The sequence below is a fragment of the Bos grunniens genome, chromosome 14 (assembly GCF_055505025.1).
Source record: "Bos grunniens cultivar Pamir isolate PY7600 chromosome 14, Bosgru_T2T1.0, whole genome shotgun sequence".
Lineage (NCBI taxonomy): Eukaryota > Metazoa > Chordata > Mammalia > Artiodactyla > Bovidae > Bos > Bos grunniens.
Genome location: NC_141178.1, coordinates 65,326,854 through 65,349,404, shown reverse-complemented (window position 1 = coordinate 65,349,404; position 22,551 = coordinate 65,326,854). Strand labels below are relative to the sequence as shown.

The 22,551-nt window shown below is 44.4% G+C and overlaps 1 long non-coding RNA gene and 1 pseudogene across 5 annotated transcripts; one reads left to right on the top strand and one right to left on the bottom strand.

Annotated features, from left to right (window-relative positions):
* Window positions 1-767: 767 nt before the first annotated feature.
* LOC147359564 (uncharacterized) lies at window positions 768-10,796 on the bottom strand. Of its 2 annotated transcripts, XR_015140891.1 has the most exons (3): window positions 7,834-8,654; window positions 7,587-7,688; window positions 768-1,343 (listed from the first exon to the last, which is right to left on the bottom strand). It is a non-coding gene; the product is annotated as an uncharacterized LOC147359564 (long non-coding RNA). The 2 variants fall into 2 exon arrangements; XR_015140890.1 differs by having other exon boundaries at window positions 7,587-10,796.
* A 2,578-nt stretch (window positions 10,797-13,374) lies between these two features.
* Window positions 13,375-20,866, top strand: LOC147359563 (non-histone chromosomal protein HMG-14 pseudogene; annotated as a pseudogene). 3 transcript variants are annotated; one of them, XR_015140887.1, is made up of 2 exons: window positions 13,375-13,492; window positions 19,725-20,866. The product of XR_015140887.1 is annotated as a non-histone chromosomal protein HMG-14 pseudogene, transcript variant X1 (transcript). The 3 variants fall into 3 exon arrangements; XR_015140888.1 differs by lacking the exon at window positions 13,375-13,492 and adding an exon at window positions 13,619-13,641; XR_015140889.1 differs by lacking the exon at window positions 13,375-13,492 and adding an exon at window positions 13,835-14,450 and having other exon boundaries at window positions 19,725-20,596.
* Window positions 20,867-22,551: the final 1,685 nt, after the last annotated feature.

The window sequence follows — 22,551 nt, the reverse complement described above, 5'->3', positions numbered from 1 at the left end:
AAGATGATATATACCCTAGCAGGGCACCTGACTGGATTCTTGGCCTCACTGGGGGTGATGGAATTATTTTTTTCTGAATAAGTGGTTTTCCTCTGGCCAAAGGCTAAAACTTTGCCTTTGAACTCTGCTTAGTAGACTTATATTCTAATGTGTTGGCTCCAGACCTGGAAATTTTTTCATGGTGCCAAGACCACATCTTGTTTAAATGGATCCACATTTTGAATTCCTCCTTTCCCCCATCCATTCGTGTGTAGCCCATCTTTCAAGACCTACTTCTCATCTCTTTCCTCTGAGATCCCTTCTCTGAATCTCGATTTCTCTTTCTTCTATACAATAACTCTTCTGTACTTTATTTAGTGAAAGTCTTACATAATCTTATGACATCTTTTTACTTTTTGATGAAGTATTATTTATAAATTGATACTGTCATTTAACTTTACAGAAATTTATGTCCCATGTCTTTCCTTGAATAATAACATTTTTAGTGCCAGAAACTTCCACTTGCTTGTTTATCCCACAGAAGGTTGACTATCTGTTGCTATATATTCAGTAGATGAGCAGCGAGGCTGTTGATTGATGGGTTGCTGTATCATTTGCCTATCCTAGCTCTAATTAGTATACTTCCCTGAGAACTATTTACAAAAGACAGATTGGCCCAGGCCATGATTATCACTTCCCTGAAATATTTTCATGCATTTAGATGCTTTGCAAAATGTATTGCCCAAATGGTGCTATGTATCTGTGTGCACACAACGAGGGAAGCCAAATTAAAATCATCCTTTTAATTTATTGTTGATGCATGATCATTTCAAAATTTGGTTTCCATTTTCATCAAAGTTATATACACATAATTTTAGGTGTTGTCAATCTGTTTGGGCTGCCATAACAGAATACTATATAGGCAGGGTGGTTTAAGCAACAGATATTTTATTTCTCATAGTTCTGGAGGCCGGGAACTCCAAGATCAAGGTGCCAGCAGATATGAAAGTTTCCTGGTGATGACTGCTTCCTGGCTTAGATTCTTTTTTCTCCTTTCTTTCTGTCTGTCTGGTTGCACTGAGTCTTCCTTGCTGTGCGAGGGCTTTCTCCAGTTGCAGTGAGGGGGCGCTACTCTTTGTTGCCGTGTGTGGGCTTCTCTTTGCGATGGCTTCTCTTGTTGCAGAGCTCAGGTTTTAGGCACCAGCTTCAGTGGCTTCAGTAATTATGGCTTGCGGTCTTAGTTGCTCCACAGCATATGGACTCTTCCCAGACCAGGGATCATATACATGTCCCTGGCATTGGCAGATGGAGTCTTACCCACTGGACCGCCAAAGAAGTCCTGGCTTGGCTTCCTGCTGCGTCATCTCATGGTGAAGAGAGGAAGAGAGAGAGGGAGAGAGAGAGTGAAGTTTAAGACTTTCTTCTTCCTTTTTAAAGAAAACTAGAGGCTCACCCTCATGACTGGATCTAAACCAAGTTACTTTCCAAAGGTTCGATTCTTCAACATGCTGTCAGCACGTCTCTGTCTTTTCTTGGAGTGGATAGGTTTTGGCATATTCAAGAAACAGCAACAAAGGAAATGTATTAGTCAAGGTTCCCCAGAGAAACGGAACCAATGTTTTGACTTTGGAGGCTGAGAAACCCCATGATCTGCTGTCTGTAAGCTGGAAACCCAGAAGAGTCTGTGGTGTAATTCAGTCTGAATCCAAAGGCTTGACATTCAGTACTCAGGAGAGCCAATGAGGAGTAAGTTCCAGTCCAAGAGCAGGAGACCCATGTCCCTGCTCAGTCAAGGAGAGGAGGACAAATTCTCCCTTCCTCCACTTTTTCTGTTCTTTTTAGTCTCTGAATCAATTGGATAAGGCCCACCCATATTGGGAATGACAATCTGTTTTACACACTCTGCTGATTTAAATGCTAATCTGGAAATACCTTCACAGGCACACCCGGAAATGACTTTCAGCCAAATATCTGGGTATCCTATGAAACAGTCAAGTTGACATGTAAAATTAACCATCACAGCCACTGTGGAGCAGAGGAGTGAGCAAGAGGAAGATGGACAAGAGATGCTGTCAGAGTGATGGGGAAGGACTCAACCAAAAAGGGTTTATAGAATACCATGAGCAGGTTGGGTTTTAGTCTGAGTTAGGTGGAAGCCCTTGGAGGACTTTGAGTGGGGAAATGACATGATCTGATTTACCTTTTCAAAATACCCCTCTGTGGAGTGTTTGCTGGCCGGGTGGTGGGGGAGGGGAGTGACATAGAAGTCGGGAGTCAGGTTGGTAAGTGTATTGGTCAGGATAGGCTGAGTAAGACCAGAGTAACGATGCTTCCTGTCTTGTAGCTCTACTCCACATCACCTCCACTCTAGAATATGTGCCTCTGTATGCAACATTCATTGGTTTCATGGTAGAGACAAAAATGATGATGGTGAATCACATGCAAATTCTGCACTCTCTTGCCTCAAAGTGACACACATCACATCCTTCACATTTCCTTGACTGAATGAAGTCATGTGACTAACCCTGGCATCACCGGAGGTGGGGAAATATAATCCTGCACCAAGAGGAACAGTGAATACTTGGAAACTATGGTGTGATCTACCACAGGAGACTTGCAATAATCAAGGCAAAACAAAGATGGCCAGAGTGGTAGTGGTTGAGGTGGTTGAAATAGGTCAGATTTGGAGTAGAGCTGGGAGGACTTACTGATTGAGTAAATGTAGGCAAGTAAGTAGGAATGAATGAAAAGTTAAGAAAGACTCCAGGGTTTTGGACTGAACATCTTAGGGAATGGTGGTATCATGTGCTGAGTTGGAGAAGACTGAAAGAAGGCTAGGTTTGAGGGGAAAAATTAGGAATGCCATTTTGGGTGTGTTGGGTCTGAGATTCCTAGTAAGACAAATGATGGGTTTGAAGGTAAAATTCAGGAATCAACAGCATACAGGTTGCCTCTGAAGCCTTGGGGTTGGATGAGATTACATACCTGTGCATGTGTGCTCAGTCTTGTCTGACTTTTATGACCCCATGGACTGTATGTAGCCCAACAGATTCCGTCCATGGGATTCTCCAGGGAAGAATATTGGTGTGAATTGCCATTTCCTCACATAGAGGAGACAAAAAGACTGGGATTGAGTTGTGGGGTATCCCAACATACAAAAGTCAGGAAAAAAAAAAAAAAAAAACCTAGCAAAGGAGAAAGGGACGAGACAGACTGGGAGGAGGGAAACAAAACTGATGGTCCAGAAGCCAAGGGAAATAGTGTTTCATGAAGAGAAGACAGTGTCACTTGCTGCTGAAGATATTGAATAAGACGAGAACTAAAATCCTTCAGTGGATTTGGCCAGACGCAGGTGCTGGTGACCTTGACAAGCCATTGGTGAACTGGGTATGCAAGTCTTATTGGAATGGGTGGAGAAGAGCACCCAAAGATCACACTTGTGATTTTAAGGCCAGTGCTGCCTTTGCTTTGCTACACAGCACAGAAAGTTCTCGTGTACAAAATGGAGTGGTTGAAAACCTTATAAAATCAAAGAACTTGTACCTTATTCTTTGACTCACTCAGCCTGGGAGAATAACCCCCTAAAAATGTGAATAAAACCACCTGAATAAAACCACTCGTTCACTGCCTTGTCCTCTGTGAATATGTGGAATAAAATGTGTACAGAAATTTCTGTTTCTCTCCATCCAAGCTTCAGGCCAAGTCTCCATAAATGACAGGGTGTGTTATAAATGTGTTAGCCCTCTTAACCACAGAGACACCAGGGGAGGCAGGGAAGGAGGATGGGGAAAAAGAGAAGCATCTTGTTTACCATCCAGATTCAAGTACAGGAAATAAAACTTGCTTCCGGGAGCAATGCATTGAATTAAATGAGGTAATTTTACTCCTGAAGATCCTCCAAGGGGCATTCCAAAGTAATAACCCCGACAGCAAAAACAATGAAATAAAGTGAGAAAGAGGTGAGACAAGGAAAGGAAAAGGAAATGTGTGAGGTAGTGGGTGCAGTTTTGTTTGGCCTGTGGGGCATGCCTGCTGACAACTGTTTGGTTGTGCATGAGATGTGCATGAAGGTGTGGGTAGACCAGACGGCACTTCTGTGCCTCGGCTTCAGGAACTGATACCTCCAAAGGGATCCAGGTTGGAAAGGCTGGGAAAGCAAGGCTGGGGGTGTTTTCTATAAACTTGAAACAATTCCAAATATTTTCCAAAGGTGGTTGTGATTCTTGCCTCCTATAATGTGTGCTCCCAGTCCTGGGTAGTATTTCAAATATTTAATAACTAATGAAGAAGAGGCCCTGATTATTCTTTTCCTATTTTTGCTTTTGTTATTATTTTTTAATGGGACAAGAAGGAGAAATTGTTTGGAAGAAGCAGTGGGGAGCCAAGAGAATACCGTTTCCACCTTTCCATTGTGAGGGTTAAGAATTATGAAAAAAAAAAAAAAAAAAGAGATTTGTTGGGGGCCAGCGTGAGGCACTCCGCCTGTTGATAACTAAGAAATTGAGAAAACCCTTCTCTGACTATCTGAGATAGCACGTCCCTCCCCCATAGGGTAAAGGGGAGCGTAGGAACTACATAGAGTTGGAAAGTTCCACAGGTATCCTCAAATTGCCAATCTAACATTTTTGAACTTTTAACTACTGTGGGGGCTTGAGGGCAAATGAAACAAAATTTGACCCCTGAAATCTATCAGGGCAACTTGCCAATCATCACTATTTTGTAAAAGACTTGCAGTTGATCCTTATTGAATGGAATTACTATATTTGCTACTTCTTTTCTAAAAAGTTCCACACTTCTTTTTTCCTCCTTTTATAATTAATTGTGCCACCAAGCTGGGATAAGATAACACTATTTTTCTTGGGGTCACTGGTAGATGGAACCAATGGGCCTTTTTGTCACAAGCACCCTGTAGGTGCATGTTTTGTGGCAAGAATAATTTAATCTCATCTTTTGGTAATATTAATCTTAATTAACTGATCATTTAAAGTCTCATCTACTTTAACAAGAGCCGACTCTGTCTCATTAGTCAACTTTTTCTTAGAACTGGAATTAGGATCGCTTTTTAAGCAATCAAACAAAGGCTTTAAATCTGCAGTAGTCAGTTTTAAATGTGGGCGTATCCAATTAACATCTCCTAATAATTTTTGGAAATCATTTAAAGTTAGTAAACAATCTCTCCGCTTCAAAGGGGCATTATCAGTTTTCAAAACTTTTGGCAGACCTAAATATGAGAAGCAAGTAAAGAGGTGTTGCACAACATCTTTATAAGCTTCTCCAGTTATCATTTTGTAACCTAAATCTGGTCTATAGCTTTTTAGATGACAAGCAACCATCTAATCTTTGCTTGAATACCTCCAGCAATGGGGAACTCACTACTCTTCAGGGTATTAAACTCTCCCTCACCTTTTTCTCTACAGCATTCCCACCCCGCATACCACTTTGTCTAATCTCACCAACTCATTTTCAGTAGTATGTGTGGGCCAGGAGCTGGGCCAGTCTTTCCCAGCAATGTTAAGAGACGTCTGTTCCTGTGTCTAATAGCCCTGACATTTTATTTTCTTGAATTAAAAGATCTTTTAAAAGCCTTGGAGCTTTAATTTCCTGCACCCAAAAGGCTAGATCACTAAATCCAAATACTCTGTGGCTCCTAACCTGAGAAGTCAAGTTTTTTCCTGTCTGATACTAAGGTAAAAAGCAAAAGCTGTGTTACTCTTTGACCTTTATTAATTTGCACAGTTTTGGTAGGTGGCGAGGTCAAAACTTTAATTTTTCAATATAATCAGAATCTACTACACCATGCACCACCGAAATTTCTTTTCTTCTTTTTTTTCAAGAAAGCAAGCTATGCCCCAGCACAAATCCTACAATGCCCTCAGGTAGGGGACCAGCCACTCCCGTTGGAATTGGAGTAACCAGCTCGTTAGGGGTTAATATTGTTGCTAAATCCCCTTACCATTTCGCTTTTCTCTTAGCCTAGGTGAGACCCCCCTGAGGGGGTTTTTTGTAAGGAGCACGCTCTGCATATTGTACGCAGTCTGTTTTAAAAGCTCCACTGTTTAAAAAACTTTTTATCTTTTTCAGGCTTAGGCAACACTTTTGAGAGGCTTTGGTGGCAAAGTGGGGAACTTTTGGGCCCTGGAAGGCGCAAACGGAGGCGGCGGCGATCGCCTTAAATCAGAAAGTGGTGGATAAGTTTTTTTTTAAGGTTTGCGCAGAGCAGGAGGGAGCTCGCCAGGGCATCTGGCCACAGTGTCCTGTAAGTCCTCTCCTCTCTCCTCTGCTAATTTTTTCTTCCTTCTTCTCTTTAAATCTTTCTCAAGTTTTCTTTCTCTCACTCTATCTTTTTTTCCTTCCTCTTCTCTTCTCTTTTACTTTCTATCATTTCCTTCTTGTTTCCCTCTTTCTCCCTTCTTCCTTCTTACTGTCTCTCTTTCTCTCTCCCTCTCTTCCTGCCTTTCTCACTTTTCTCTCCCCCTTCCTTTTTTGCTACCTTCTCTTTCCTTCATTTCTTTCCCTTTACCCTCTTTCTCTCTAACTTTTTCTTCCCTCCTCCCTCTCTTTCTATCTCTTTTTCTAACTTCCTTTTTTCCTTTCTCTATCTTGCTGCATTCCCTGATTCCTTCCTCCTCCGTTCCTCTCTCATTTTCACTCTTTAGTTCTTTTTCTATCTTTAGATCTTTTCTCTATTTTCTTTCCTTTTTTCTTTTTCACTTTTTTTTTAATCTTTTTATTTTTTTTCTCTCTCTCTCTTTTTTTTTTTGCTTGGGTGAGGCCCCCCTGAGGGGGTTTTCGGCAAGGAGCAGGCTCTGTATATTGTGTATTTTTTAAAAGCTCCTTTGTTTAAAATAAATCTTTTTATCTTTTTCAGCCTTAGGCAATGCTCTGGGAGGCTTTGGATGTGAACTGGGGAATTCCTAGGCCCTGGGAGGTGTGAGCAGAGGTGGGGTAGTCGCCTTAAATCAGAAATTGTTGGATACATTTTAAAAAATTTGTGTAGAGGGAAAGGGGGCTCGCCAGAGCGCCTGGCCGCAGCGTCCTGTAAGCCCTCTCACTCCTCAGGAGGTAGAGCACAGTCTCCCTCCTTTTCTTCGTCAATGGCAGAAAATATGATCTGTGCAGAAGGTGGAGACCCACTACCATCCACCGCTATAGCCTCTCCCATAGGCTATCCCACAGCCTCATGACGAGGCTCCAGAACATTTTTAATCATATTTATAGGATAAGTTTTCAGTTGTTTTTTTTTTTTTACCTTCACCCAAGTATCTAAATTAACAGTACCCTCTTCTGGAAATCAAGGACACTGTTTTTGTACAAATGAAAAAAAAATTACTCCTATAAAGAGCTGTCTTTCATTTGATTCAGTGTTACTCATGTCAGAAAATTAAGTATAATAGAAGATAAAGCTTTTAGCTTTCAAAAGATCAGGCTTTTCTTTGGCCTTTCAACTTCAGAAACCATTTTTTCTGTCTAACTCTAACTCTTTAACACTTTCAACACTTCCCACTCCTACTCACCCTGTCTATCCTACAGGGGGGTCTGCGGCACCCTGAGTAGGGTCCTAGCCATCCCTAAAATTCAACACTGGGGGAATAGGGTTGGGGACCTACCTTCGATTCGCCTGTCTCAGGTGCCACCTGCCAGGGTCCAGTCCCGGCTGATCCAGGGAGTTCGAAGTGGGGACGGCGTCGGCGAGGATCAGGATACAATAGCTTCAATTAGATATTAATTAGAGATATAAAGAGTAATGGAATAAGGATAGCTCAGTAGGAAAATTCAGTGGAGAAAAGAGGCTGAGTAGCTTGGTTTACGCGGGAAATCAATAAAACTTCAAGACAAGAAGCTTGCACCACTTACGTAGGCCGCAGGCGTCCTTCCGTTCTCCTGAAGGAGAGGAGACACTGAGGCCTCCCCGGTTGGATCTTAGAAGCCCAGGCATAATTAGTAAGCATGGCGGTAAGTAAGATGGAGACTCAGCCAGAGTTTGAGAGAGAGAGAGACATGGGGAGACCAGTCTTTCGAGGAACTGATCCCAATTCTTTATTTTTCATGGTCTACTTTTATACACTGAGATGTTATGCAAAAGTCACGCGGGGTCAGCAGTCCTGACTTTTATCAAAGTCAAGTGCTTCATACAAATGTATACAGAGGTCTTAGGGGTGTTACATCATCTTCTGGCCAGGGGGCCTGCTGACAATTTATGACCCTCTCCTTGTGACAGCGGTCAGTCAATCAGGACACTTATTTCTCCAGGGGTGATTATTTTTAAAAAAGACTCCACCTTCCGAAGGTACCAGATAAAGTTACATTCCTATAGGGTGAGGGTGTAGTGGGTTTTAATTAAGGAAAGAATTTACTTAGCCTAAGGTCTAACGTGATTAATATCAAAGGTTAATACTTATTTCTTCTATATATTCATTAATGTGTGTAAGGGCAGGGGATGTGGAGACTTAGCAACAAAAATTGGTTCAACAAATGAAAAACTCTTCACCAATACAATTTCTAATCAGCCCATTATACTTATAGCTTTCTAACTTTTCTAAGGAACCTGTTTTTAGAGGGTTTAAAGCATCTCGTGCCTCTCATGGTTGGGAGGCTGTGAGCAATCACATGTGGCCGGACAAGCCTGTCAGGCAGGCTAGAGAAACTTCAGAGGAGTTTGTAGGTTAAAACACTCTTCTCATGCCCAGGAGTTTTTATTAACTGGAGCTCTAAGTTAACTCCTTCTCCGAAAGAGGTGGTGGGGGACAGCCCCCCATAAAGTCAGAGGTGTAGATGAGAGCACAAAGTAGTAAAGTAGGCAGGCTCTGGTTATGGGGGTAGATGCGCGAGGATTTCCAGGGGGACTCCTGAGGCTCGATCCCACCTTTGCATATGTCGAGCCTCTTTCCTCATGACCTTTGCCACGGGCGGAGTGCCTCATGCTGGCCCCCAACAGAGATTGTTTGGGAGGACTTAGTGGAAGACTAAGTGGAGGACTTAGTGGAAGACTAAGTGGAGGACTTAGTGGAGGACTAAGTGGAAGACTTAGTGTTCCCAGGGACTAGCTACATTTTAGGTAGTAGAACAAGGTGGCAGGAATGTTCAGAGAAGAGGTTGAGGATGAAGAGGAGATGGAGTTTGCGGGGGAAAACCTGAGTTCTAGAGGGGTCTGTGGAAAGGTTTCAAGGGGAGAGAAAGGGTGAGAGATGGTTTTGATTAGGAGATGTACAGGCAGTATGAAAAGAAGTGTTAGGATGGGGACCTCCCTGGTGGTCCAGTGGTTAAGTATCTGCCTTGCAATATAAGGGACGTGGGGTTCGATCCCTGCTTGGTGAACAAAGATCCCATATGCTGGGCAACTAAGCCTGCATGACACAACTAGAGAGAAGTCTGAGCCCGCAATGAAAGATCCCTCTTGCTGCAACTAAGACCTGACACAGCCAAATAAATAAATATTAAAAAAAAAAGAGAGAAGTGTCAGGTGATGCTGGGACTTGTATGGTGCCCGAGATGACTCAGATGGGGTTTTATTTTGCCATATTAAATTCTTTTTGCCCTTTAAAAAAATTATTTGTTGTACAATTTTTAAAGGTTATAATCCATTTACACTTATTGCAAAATATTGGCTATGTTCCCCATGTTGTACAACACATCCTTGTAGCCTATCTCATACCCAATAGTTTGTACCTCACACTCCCGCATTCTTACATGGCTCCTCCCTCTCCACTGGGAACCACGGGTTTGTTCATTATATCTGAGCATCTGCTGCTGCTGCTGCTGCTTCTTTTTTCTGTCATTTTTCACTAGTTTGTATTTTCTAGATTCCACATGTAAGTGATATAATACAGTATTTGTCTTTCTCTATCTGACTTATTTCACTCAAAGTCCATCCATGTTTCTGCAATGGGTAAAATGTCATTCTTTTTTTTTTTATGGCTGAGTAGTATCTATCTATCTATCTATCTATGGTTCAGCAGTAAAGAACCCGGCTGCAAAAGCAGGAGACATGAATTCATTCCCTGGGTTGGGAAGATCCTCTGGAGAAAGGTATGGCAACCTACTCCAGTATTCTTGCCTGGAGAATCCCTCGAACAGAGGAACCTGGTGAGCTACAGTCCACAGGGTTGCAAAGAGTTGGACAGGATTGAAGTGACTTAGCACACATGAATATAAAAGATATATATATATATATAGAAAAGATACATATAATATATAAAATATATATCTAATATTAATATATTATATATATAAAGAATATCTAAAGAAGGTGTGGTATATGTATCATCTTCTTGGTAGGCACTTACATGGCAATTGTAAAAATAATGCTGCTATGAACATTGGGGTGCTTGTATCTTTTAATTACTGTAGTATTGTTTTTTTCAGATACATACCCAGGAGTGGACTTGCCGGGTCATGTGGTAGTTCTTTTCCATGGGGATGGTCTTGATCCCTGTCTCCTGCACAATGTCACGAACCTCCGTCCATAGTTCATCAGGCACTCTATCTAGTCCCTTAAATCTATTTCTCACTTCCACTGTATAATCATAAGGGATTTGATTTAGGTCATACCTGAATGGTCTAGTGGTTTTCCCTACTTTCTTCAATTTAAGTCTGAATTTGGCAATAAGGAATTCATGATCTGAGCCACAGTCAGCTCTTGGTCTTGTTTTTGTTGACTGGTAGAGCTTCTCCATCTTTGGCTGCAAAGAATATAATCAATCTGATTTCGGTGTTGACCATCTGGTGATGTCCATGTGTAGAGTCTTCTCTTGTGTTGTTGGAAGGGGGTGTTTGCTATGACCAGTGCATTTTCTTGGCAAAACTCTATTTGCCCTGCTTCATTCCATATTCCAAGGCCAAATTTGCCTGTTACTCCAGGTGTTTCTTGACTTCCTACTTCTGCATTCCAGTCCCCTATAATGAAAAGGACATCTTTTTTGGGTGTTAGTTCTAAAAGGTGTTGTAGGTCTTCATAGAACTGTTCAACTTCAGCTTCTTCAGTGTTACTGGTTAGGGCATAGACTTGGATTACTGTGATATTGAATGGTTTGCCTTGGAAATGAACAGAGATCATTCTGTCATTTTTGAGATTGTATCCAAGTATTGCATTTTGGACTCTTTTGTTGACCATCATGGCTACTCCATTTCTTCTAAGGGATTCCTGCCCGCAGTAGTAGATATAATGGTCATGTGAGTTAAATTCACCTATTCCAGTCCATTTTAGTTCGTTGATTCCTAGCATGTCGATGTTCACTCTTGCCATCTCCTGTTTGACCACTTCCAATTTCCCTTGATTCATGGACCTGACATTCCAGGTTCCTATGCAATATTGCTCTTTACAGCATTGGACCTTGCTTCTATCACCAGTCACATCCACAACTGGGTATTGTTTTTGCTTTGGCTCCATCCCTTCATTGTTTCTGGAGTTATTTCTCCACTGATCTCCAGTAGCATATTGGGCACCTACTGACCTGGGGAGTTCCTCTTTCAGTATCCTATCATTTTGCCTTTTCATACTGTTCATGGGGTTCTCAAGGCAAGAATACTGAAGTGGTTTGCCATTCCCTTCTCCAGTGGACCACATTCTGTCAGCCCTCTCCACCATGACCCGCCAGTCTTGGGTGGCCCCACAGGCATGGCTTAGTTTCACTGAGTTAGACAAGGCTGTGGTCCTAGTATGATTAGATTGACTAGTTTTCTGTGAGTATGGTTTCAGTGTGTTTGCCCTCTGATGCCCTCTTGCAACGCCTACCGTCTTACTTGGGTTTCTCTTACCTTGGACATGGGGTATCTCTTCACGGCTGCTCCAGCAAAGTGCAGATGCTGCTCCTTACCTTGGACGAGGGGTATCTCCTCACCGCCGCCCCTCCCGACCTTGAACGTGGAATAGCTCCTCTAGTCCCTCTGGCGCCTGTGCAGCCACCGCTCCTCGAACGTGGGGCAGCTCCTCCCGGCCGCTGCCCCTGGCCTTGGGTGGGGGTAGCTCCTCTCGGCTGCTCCTGCACTGTCGCAGCCTGGCACTCTCGGCCACCGCCCCTGACCTCGGATGTGGGGTAGCTCCTCTCGGCCGCCGCTCCTCGGGCATGGTGTCCTCCCGGCTTCTGCCCCTGACCTCGGACATGGGGTAGCTCTTCTTGGCCACGCTCTGTGCGCCATGAAATTAAAAGACGCTTACTCCTTGGAAGAAAAGTTATGACCAACCTAGATAGCATATTCAAAAGCAGAGACATTACTTTGCCAACAAAGGTTCGTCTAGTCAAGGCTATGGTTTTTCCTGTGGTCATGTATGGATGTGAGAGTTGGACTGTGAAGAAAGCTGAGTGCCGAAGAATTGATGCTTTTGAACTGTGGTGTTGGAGAAGACTCTTGAGAGTCCCTTGGACTGCAAGGAGATCCAACCAGTCCATTCTGAAGGAGATCAGCCCTGGATTTCTTTGGAAGGACTGATGCTGAAGCTGAAACTCCAGTGCTTTGGCCACCTCATGCGGAGAGTTGACTCATTGGAAAAGACTCTGATGCTGGGAGGGATTGGGGGCAGACGGGGAAGGGGACGACAGAGGATGAGATGGCTGGATGGCATCACTGACTTGATGGACGTGAGTCTGGGTGAACTCCGGGAGTTGGTGATGGACAGGGAGGCCTGGCGTGCTGTGATTCACGGGGTTGCAAAGAGTCGGACATGACTGAGCGACAGAACTGACTGACTGACTGATGGTAGTTCTAGTTTTAGCTTTTTGAGAAGCCACCATACTACTCTCCACAGTGGCTGTACCAAGTTTCATTCTCACCAACAGTGTAAGAGGACTTCCCTTTTCTTCACGTCCTTTCCAATACTTGTTATTTGTGTTCTCTTTAATGATAGCCATTCTGACAGGTGTGAGATGATACTGAGATGATGGAACAATCCTGAACGTCTCGTAGAACCGGGTGGGTAATCAGCTAAGAATATGGTCCAGTATTTATCTGAGGCCATGGGCAGGTGCTTGATCCTTGGTTCGGGGAGTCAGGATGAGAAGCAGGCAGGGAGACACGACTAGGTGGTTTTTGAATTGTGGGCAGGACTTGGGCATGACTCATCTTTCCCTTAGCTGGAGATGTCTGGCACCTGGGAGCTGCATCAGGGTGAATACTGAGTAGCAGTAAATTTTTCCTCAGGTGGGAAGGGGGTTGGAGGTCGGGGAGGGGGTGGTTCTCTCTGTTGGTTGGGGTGTGGAGTGGAAGAGTTCAGAACGGAAGCAATGGTTTGCCTAAGGCCATGTAGTGAGTAAATGTCAGACCTGGAGTTCAGATTCAGCTTTTCTCAATTAGTTCATTTCACTTTTCATTACACTCCTCCGCAGGGGTGGGGGGTGGTGAGATGGCCCCAATGTCAGGAAGAAAGGCGATTGGGGAAGGACAGAGAAAATCAGGCAGTTGGAACGTTGGCTAGAAACTCCAGATGAATTTTCAGGCATCTCCTAGTAGAAATAACTCTCTTGTCCAGGACGTGCCCTGCGGGACCACAAACCTTACAAAAAAGTCCAGCTTCATCAAGGTACCTCATGGTTGGTGGGAAACAGCTGAGGGGGCCTTCTCACTAGATAAGAGGATTTCTCTATGCCTGTGAGTGTGGGGGAGTGGGGGGTTCATTAATTCCCAGACAGTCCTTGGAAAGTATACTGGGTTGAAACGTGGCCCCCAAAGGTATGTATAAGTCTTAACCCCTCAATTTGTGAATGGGAAAAAATTTAGAAATAGAGTCTTTGCAGATAAAACCAAGTTAAGGATCTAGCAATTAGATCACAGTGGACTGAGGGCGAGCCCTGTATGCAATGATTGGCATCCTCAGGAGAGAGAGGAGGGGGAGACTGAGACACAGGGCAGGGTGAAGAAGGCCCTGTGAAGATGGCGGCGGACTGGAGTGTGCCAGTCCAGGTCCAGTGAGGCGAGGGCCGCCTCAAGGTGGAAGAGGAAAGGACGGAATCTTGCCTTCGAGCCTACGGCTTCGCGAGGAGTGAGGTCCTGCGGACACCTTGATCTTGGATTTCTGGCCTCCAAAACTGTGAGAGGATAAATTTCTGTCGTCGTAAGTTTGTGGGAGTTGGCTACGGCGGCCCTAGGAAGTGAATACAGTGGGGGAGATGCGGAACCGGAAATAAATAACGGCTGCTTCAGCAGAGGCTTGGGTTCGGGACCTATTAACCCGAGACTTTTCAGCTTGAGGCAAAGGGCCATAACCAGACTTCAGAAAGTGGTGGTGGCTTATTATCTCAAAGGTTGGGAGAGGATTCCCTGCACCTGAGGAGACTTCCAGGCTGGGCTCTCTGGCTCCAGCCCAGCCCAGCTCCCTCCCAGGGAAGACTCCCCAGCTCCTCTGGTCACTAGTCACTGAGACAAAGCTGTGCACCACAGCAGGCAGGGAAGACAGCCTGGAAGACTGAACATTTCGCTCTCGGTGACTCAGCTTCAAAGATGCTGTTTGCAACTGGAAGAGACCAAGAGCCCTTCAGGTGGTGAGTTCCTGCTCCCTTGAGGAAGAAGCTGGTGAATAAGTTTAGATCAGGTGTAGAAAATAAAACGTTGGCCATCTGGGGGGGCGGGGGCGGTCACAGTTTAAATTTGTTGTTGTTCAGTTGCTCAGTCGTGTTCAATTCTGCGACTCCACGGACTGCAGCTCGCCAGGCTTCCCTGTCCTACACTATCTCTGGGAGTTTGCTCAAACTCTATTTAAATTACATATATCATATATGTACACAGTATTTATTAATAATTCGTATAAAATATAATTTTTGATCCCCTGGATGAGGTCATGGCAACTTACTCCAGTATTCTTGCCTGGAGAATCCCATGGACAGAGGACCCAGGCAGGCTTCAGTCCATAGGGTCGCACAGAGTCAGACATGACTGAAGCGACTTAGCATGCATGCACATAGTTAATTATTTATTTATCACATATGATTGCTATTTATTATTCAATTATCATTTATTTAATTACTATTAATGAAAGTGATAGGTGCTCAGTTGTGTCCGACTATTTGTGACCCCATGATTGTAGCTCTTCAGGTTCCTTTGTCCATGGAATTCTCCACGCAGGAATATTGCAGTGGGTTGCCATTCTCTTCTCCAGGAGATCTTCCTGACCCAGGGATCGAACCTGGGTCTCCTGCATTGCAGGCAGACTTTTTACTGTCTGAGCCACCAGGGAAGCCCAATTATTATTAATATTTAATCAAAAATGCTCTTATTATTACTTAATTATTAATGATCGTATAACAACATGTTATTAAATTATTATATAAATTAAAAACTCAGCAGTGGCCACAGGACTGGAAAAGGTCAGTTTTCATTCCAATCCCAAAGAAAGGCAGTGCCAAAGAATGCTCAAACTACCACACAATTGCACTCATCTTACACGCTAGTAAAGTAATGCTCAAAATTCTCCAAGCCAGGCTTCAGCAATACGTCAACCGTGAACTTCCAGATGTTCAAGCTGGTTTTAGAAAAGACAGAGGAACCAGAGATCAAATTGCCAACATCCGCTGGATCCTGGAAAAAGCAAGAGAGTTCCAGAAAAACATCTCTTTCTGCAAAGCCTTTGACTGTGTGGATCACAATAAACTGTGGAAAATTCTTCAAGAGATGGGAATACCAGACCACCTGACCTACCTCTTGAGAAACCTATATGCAGGTCAGAAAGCAACAGTTAGAACTGGACATGGAACAACAGACTGGTTCCAAATAGGAAAAGGAGTACGTCAAGGCTGTATATTGTCACCCTGCTTATTTAACTTATATGCATCATGAGAAACGCTGGGCTGGAAGAAGCACAAGCTGGAATCAAGATTGCTGGGAGAAATATCAATAACCTCAGGTATGCAGATGACACCACCCTTATGGCAGAAAGTGAAGAGGAACTAAAAAGCCTCTTGATGAAAGTGAAAGTGGAGAGTGAAAAAGTTGGCTTAAAGCTCAACATTCAGAAAACGAAGATCATGGCATCTGGTCCCATCACTTCATGGGAAACAGATGGGGAAACAGTGGAAACAGTGTCAGACTTTATTTTGGGGGGCTCCAAAATCACTGCAGATGGTGATTGCAGCCATGAAATTAAAAGACGCTTACTCCTTGGAAGGAAAGTTATGACCAATCTAGATAGCATATTGAAAAGCAGAGACATTACTTTGCCAACAAAGGTCCATCTAGTCAAGGCTATGTTTTTTCCAGTGGTCATGTATAGATGTGAGAGTTGGACTGTGAAGAAGGCTGAGTGCCGAAGAATTGATGCTTTTGAACTGTGGTGTTGGAGAAGACTCTTGAGAGTCCCTTGGACTGCAAGGAGATCCAATCAGTCCATTCTAAAGGAGATCAGTCTTGGGTGTTCTTTGGAAGGAATGATGCTAAAGCTGAAACTCCAGTACTTTGTCTACCTCATGGGAAGAATTGACTCATTGGAAAAGACTCTGATGCTGGGAGGGATTGGGGGCAGGAGGAGAAGGGGATGACAGAGGATGAGATGGCTGGATGGCATCACCGACTTGATGGACGTGAGTTTGAGTGAACTCTGGGAGTTGGTGATGGACAGGGAGGCCTGGCGTGCTGCGATTCATGGGGTCAGAAAGAGTCGGACATGATTGAGTGACTGAATTGAACTGAATATATTATATAAAATATATTGTATGTAAATACTAACTTATATAATATAAAATTTATATACATGATATAATAACATGCATATGTAATGACATAATAGTGTGTATAGTGTCTACAGTTATTTCTATGCTGCTGCTGCTGCTGCTGCTGCTAAGTCGCTTCAGTGTCCAACTCTGTGTGACCCCATAGACAGCAGCCCCCCAGGCTCTACCGTCCCTGGAATTCTCCAGGCAAGAACACTGTAGTGGGTTGCCATTTCCTTCTCCAATGCATGAAAGTGAAAAGTGAAAGTGAAGTCGCTCAGTTGTGTCCGACTCTTCTCAACCTCATGGACTGCAGCCTACCAGTCTCCTCTGTTCATGATATTCTCTAGGCAAGAGTACTGGAGTGGGGTGCCATCGCCTTCTCCGACAGTTATATCTATAGTTATTAATATACATGTGACAGTCTCACTCCCATTAACACTGTCAGTTCAGTTCAGTTCAGTCGCTCAGTCGTGTCCGACTCTTTGCGACCCCATGAATCACAGCACACCAGGCCTCCCTGTCCATCACTATATCCCAGAGTTCACTCAAACTCACGTCCATCAAGTCGGTGATGCCATCCAGCCATCTCATCCTCTGTTGTCCCCTTTTCCTCCTGCCCCCAGTCCCTCTCAGCATCAGAGTCTTTTCCAATAAGTCAGCTCTTCGCATGAGGTGGCCAAAGTACTGGAGTTTCAGCTTTAGCATCGTTCCTTCCAAAGAACACCCAGGGCTGATCTCCTTTAGAATGGACTGGTTGGATCTCCTTGCAGTCCAAGGGACAATGAGAAGCAAAAGGAATTTCGTCTTGGAGCCACGTTTGCAGTCAGTCTCCCAGCGTGTGAAGAAAGCACCCTCAGTTGCTGAAAGGTTATGTGTGGGTTTAGTTGCTAGGCTGTGGAATTAATTTCCTAGGCTTCTTAGGGAAAGGGATGAAAGGGAAAACGAGAACTAGCAGAGGCTGTGGCATTTCTGGGACTTAGGCAAATTATATAATTGTCCTTTGCATCCAAGTCTGGTCCACTTCCACCTGATATTTTGCTGAGGGGACTAGTGAGATCCCAAAATTCATTCCGACAGAGCGTGCAAAATGCAGATCAGCATTGAAGCCAGCCCTGTGGAGGCGTGGCTCCCTGGAGAAGAGGGGAGGGTCGAGGAGCACAGGACTGGGAGCAGGGAGGAGTCCGGCTGACTCAGCAACCCTGGGCAAACCCACGTTCCTTCCAGCTCTCTTCCTCCATGACCTCTTTTGGGTGGGCAAGGGGAGGACTCCAAACAACTGTGTTTTTTTTGTTTTTGTTTTTTACCAAGAAGGTGATGGGAAAGAGGGTCATTAGCAACATGATGGAGGGTTTGGCTATGAGATGGTACTTGAATGGCATGTGGGAAATGCTGGTTTGGGGACATATTTCCATATTTTTGCACATGTGCCATTCCAAGTCCCAGTGAAATTTGGGAAAAAACCCTGAAGATTGGCTACCTTCCTTCCCCTCCTCAGTGGCTTTGAGTCTGGCATCTACCAGGTGCTCAGCAAATATTTGTTAAATGAATAAACAAATGAATAGAGTCCAAGGGCTTGGTTTACAGGTGAGAGAATCAAGGCTCAGAGGAATCAAGAGGCTGGTCAAGCTCATGTGTCAAGTGTGTGGGACATTCAGGCCCCTGAGTTCCAGTACACTGATCACTCAGTGGGGATTTTCCTTCAGTTCCATCTTGCTGCTAGGACAACTGTAGCCACCAAAGGGATGCTTCAGTACTCTTGAAAGTTCAGCTGGATGTTGCTATGATACAGACTTGCAAAGAGCTGATTGCTCAGTGGCAAGGGCAAGTGCTGTTTATGTTAGGTCAGTTAGAAGGAAGGCCACATGGCAGATACCGTTAACTGCCTCTTTAATATTTGTGAGGAGGCTGAGTTGATAACATTTTGTGTGCTGGTAAAGTTTACCTTTTAGGGGCTCTGATACCCTATTGCTATTTAATTTAAAAATCCTTTCCTTCGTATTTACCTACATGAAGAAAAAAAATCCAGCAAGGGAGCAGGGATGAATATGTATATTAATATAATATAATATTAATATTATATATTAACATATATGTTCATACCTGGCCCCTTGCTGGCTTTTTAAATTTATATGTGTGTGTGTGTGTGTGTGTGTGTGTGCATGCCTAGTCATTCAGTTGTGTCCGACTCTTTGTGACACCATGGACTGTAGCCTACCAGGCTCCTCTGTCCATGGGGATTCCCCAGGCAAGAATACTGGTGTGGGTTGCCATGCCATCCTCCAGGGAATCTTAACAACCCAGGGATTGAACCCAGGTCTTCCTCACTGAAGGCAGTTTCTTTACCATCTGAGCCACCAGGGAAGCCCATGAATACTGGAGTGGGTAGCCTATGCCTTCTCCAGGGGATCTTCCTGACCCAGGAATTGAACTGGGGTCTCCTGCATTGCAGGTAGATTCTTTACCAGCTGAGCTACCAGGGAAGCCTATATATATTCCAGGACCAACCAGTAGATAACAAAATATGACAATGCTCAAGTCCCTTAGCTGGCCTTCCCCTATCTATGGGTTCCACATCTGTGAATTCAACCAACCACGGATCATGTAGTACTGTATGTATTAATTGGAAAAAAAAAAAAAATCTGCGTGTAAGTGGACTGGTTCTGTTCAACCCATGTTGTTCAAGGGTCAACTCTACAGAGGTTGGAGATGACCATTTGTTGAATCTTTGCTTTCCTCCAGACCCCATACTAAAACTGTAGACTTGTGAAATCTTATTTAATCCTCATGGTAACCCTGAAGTGTACTATCACTACCTGTTAGCAGATGATGTCTCTGCCCCACTCATACACTGTTGCTCACTCAGGTGACCAGCGGAAGCTTTAGCGGACAGCTTCCATCTTCCATCCATGGCCAGGGTACCTTAACCCCAGCATCTTGTTTCTCTGACTGGGGCTGTCCCCTGGCCAATGAAGGAGGCTGGGACCACTTGTTGGGGTGGGGAAGCAAGTCAGAAATGTCAGAGACTTAATTCCCAGGGGCGATCATCAAAGGGGGAAGGAAATTGGTGGATAAGTGTCCTGTTTTTTTTTTTTTTTTTAATTCCTGATTCAGGCTCTTCTGAGGTATAGTCAATGGAGGCTTTCAGAGGATACCCAGAGACCACCCCCGCCGCGGGTCCCAGCAGCTCGGGCGGCGGGAGGAGCGGCAGCGGTCAGGCTACTCAGCTTCGCGAAGGCTCTCGGCGCGCCGCGGCCCTCAGGCACCCGGCTCTCGCCCGCCCCGTCGCCACGATGCCCAAGAGGAAGGTCAGCTCCGCCGAGGGGGCGGCGAAGGAGGAGCCCAAGAGGAGGTCGGCGAGGTTGTCAGCTAAACCGGCTCCTGCAAAAGTGGAAACGAAGCCAAAAAAGGCGGCGGGAAAGGATAAATCTTCAGACAAAAAAGTGCAAACAAAAGGGAAAAGAGAAGCAAAGGGAAAACAGGCGGAAGTGGCCAACCAGGAGACTAAAGAAGACTTACCTGCAGAAAATGGAGAGACTAAAAACGAGGAGAGCCCAGCCTCTGATGAAGCAGAAGAGAAAGAAGCCAAGTCTGATTAATAACCACATACCGAGTCCTGTCAGTGGTCCCTGTTTCCCATCTTGTACAATCCAGAGGAATATTTTTATCAACTATTTTGTAAATGCAAGTTTTTTAGTAGCTCTAGAAACATTTTTAAAAAGGAGGGAATCCCACCTCATCCCATTTTTTAAGTGTAAATGCTTTTTTTTAAGAGGTGAAATCATTTGCTGGTTATTTATTTTTTGGTACAGCCAGAAAATAGTGGGATATTGGATACGGGAGGCTTTGATTGTCTTGGGTGTCAGCTTAACATTCCATAGATGGGGGGTAGCTTTTATATCCTGTAACACAAAAGCATACTAAATGGCAGTTTGGAGTCAGTTGTGCATTTAATGTCTTGAACACTTTAAATTACTTCTCTTCCCATATCGTTTTGGTAGAATTATTTCCTACAGCAAACCACTTTTTGATCTTGGCTCTCCTGGTCAGAATTTTGTGCACTATACTATAACATCTTTGGTCGTGGTAGTCCAGTTTTCCTAGTAACTTGGTTAATGTGCTGTGAACGATTGACAGTTTGGGTATGTAGTGTATATGATATTAAATTGTGAATCAGTGGGACTTATGATGTAACAACATATCAATATTTGAAGATATTGGTACTTGATATCCTGTTAAGGAAAGTTTGCTCCAAATTTTAAGCTGGAAGTCACTGGAATAACTGTTATGAATCACAACTACATGATATTTTAGATTTCTGGTACATATGTGAAGAATTGTGTACAAATTGAAATGTCTGTGTAGTGATCCTCAGAGGATACCCAGAAAGATCTGGGTCCAGCTGCCCACACCTGTTACTCTCTCATTAATGCACCCTTCCTTGGCCTTCTTCCCTTTCCTGTCTGTCTCTTCCACCTCTTCACCATGTCTCCTAGGTTGTGTTCTCTGGAAACAGAATCTCAAATGGAGATTTATATGTAGGAGGCTTATTGGAGAACACATGTTATTCTGACACACATAAGGAAGGGGGAAAGTAGGCCTGGGCAGAGAGAAAGGTTCAATGTGGATAGAGTTGCAAAGGAGCCCTCAATTGATCTGTAGTGAGCTTTGGAGCTCAGAAGGCTTTTCTGAGGCAAGGGAACCAGGCTTTGGGACCCAGGCATGAACAGTCCTCCTTGTGGGCTGCCCCTTTGGAGAGGGTATAACCTGGGCTAGGCAACTCCCTTAGACCAAAGGCAGGTCCCAGAGAGGCATGTAGTTAGAAGCCATCAGCAGTCAGCTCTCTGGAAGCTGGGGAGTGAGTACCTTGGTCCTGAAGATGATTTCTGAACACTGAACCCCAGGATCCACTAAAGTGCACCCTTGTTCCTCTGTGACCCGCTTGCTTCTAAGTTCACAGCAAGTGTATTGGTGAGAACGACTGTCAGTGGGACTATTCCCATTTCCAGCCTTTGGTTTCTGAACCCATGTATTTTATTTGCTGGATAAAGAGCACCATAAAATGCTCATTGGTGTAGGGTACATACCACATCTTGAAGAATAACACTGCAGGATATTATCTCGAAACCACACTTTTCCATTGCTCTATGAGGCTGGCATTTCTGGACTGTGTGATGTGAGTTCTACCTGGTGGGTCCAACAGCCATCTGCCCATTCCTGCACCTCTGTTGCTTTATTTATTTATAACTTTTATTAATGGTTATCCTTGGTCTTCATTGCTATACTCAGGCTCTCTCTAGTTGTGGAGGGAGGGAGCTACTTTTCTTTGGGGCTTGTCATTGCAGTGGCTTTTCCAATTGCAGAGCAGGGACTCCAGGCATGTGGGCAAGCTTCAGTAGTTTCAGAGCAAGGGATCAGTTGTTGTGGCTCTTGGACTCTAGGGCATGGGCTCTGTAGCTGTGGCACAAGAACTTACTAGCCCCGTGGCATGTGGGATCTTCCTGGCATAGGGATTGAACTCGTGTCTTGTGCATTGGCCAGCAGATTCTTAACCACTGGACTATCAGCAAAGCCCCCTCTGTTGCTTTAAAGTCAAGTTTGTTGGACTGAAATGATGTACTTCAGAGTCCATTTTGGTGAATCTAAGACTGAAAGCCCATGGATGGTGGTGTTGGCCACGACCTGAGAGCTATGATGGCGAACCTGTGCCTGGACTGTGTGTTGATTTCATTCAGTGTGAATTCCTGCCCCTTCCTGCCCTCCTTTCCCCCAATCTTTTGATCTTTTCCTTCCCAGGCCCCTGGTCAAAAGACTTAGGCAAGTCTTTTGCCACTGCCCATATGACTGCCTGGGCTCTTTACACACACAGTGGATGACCATCATTTGCAGCTCTGACCACAGAAGGGCTTCTCCTCACTGTCTTTGAGGGTCACGTTTACAT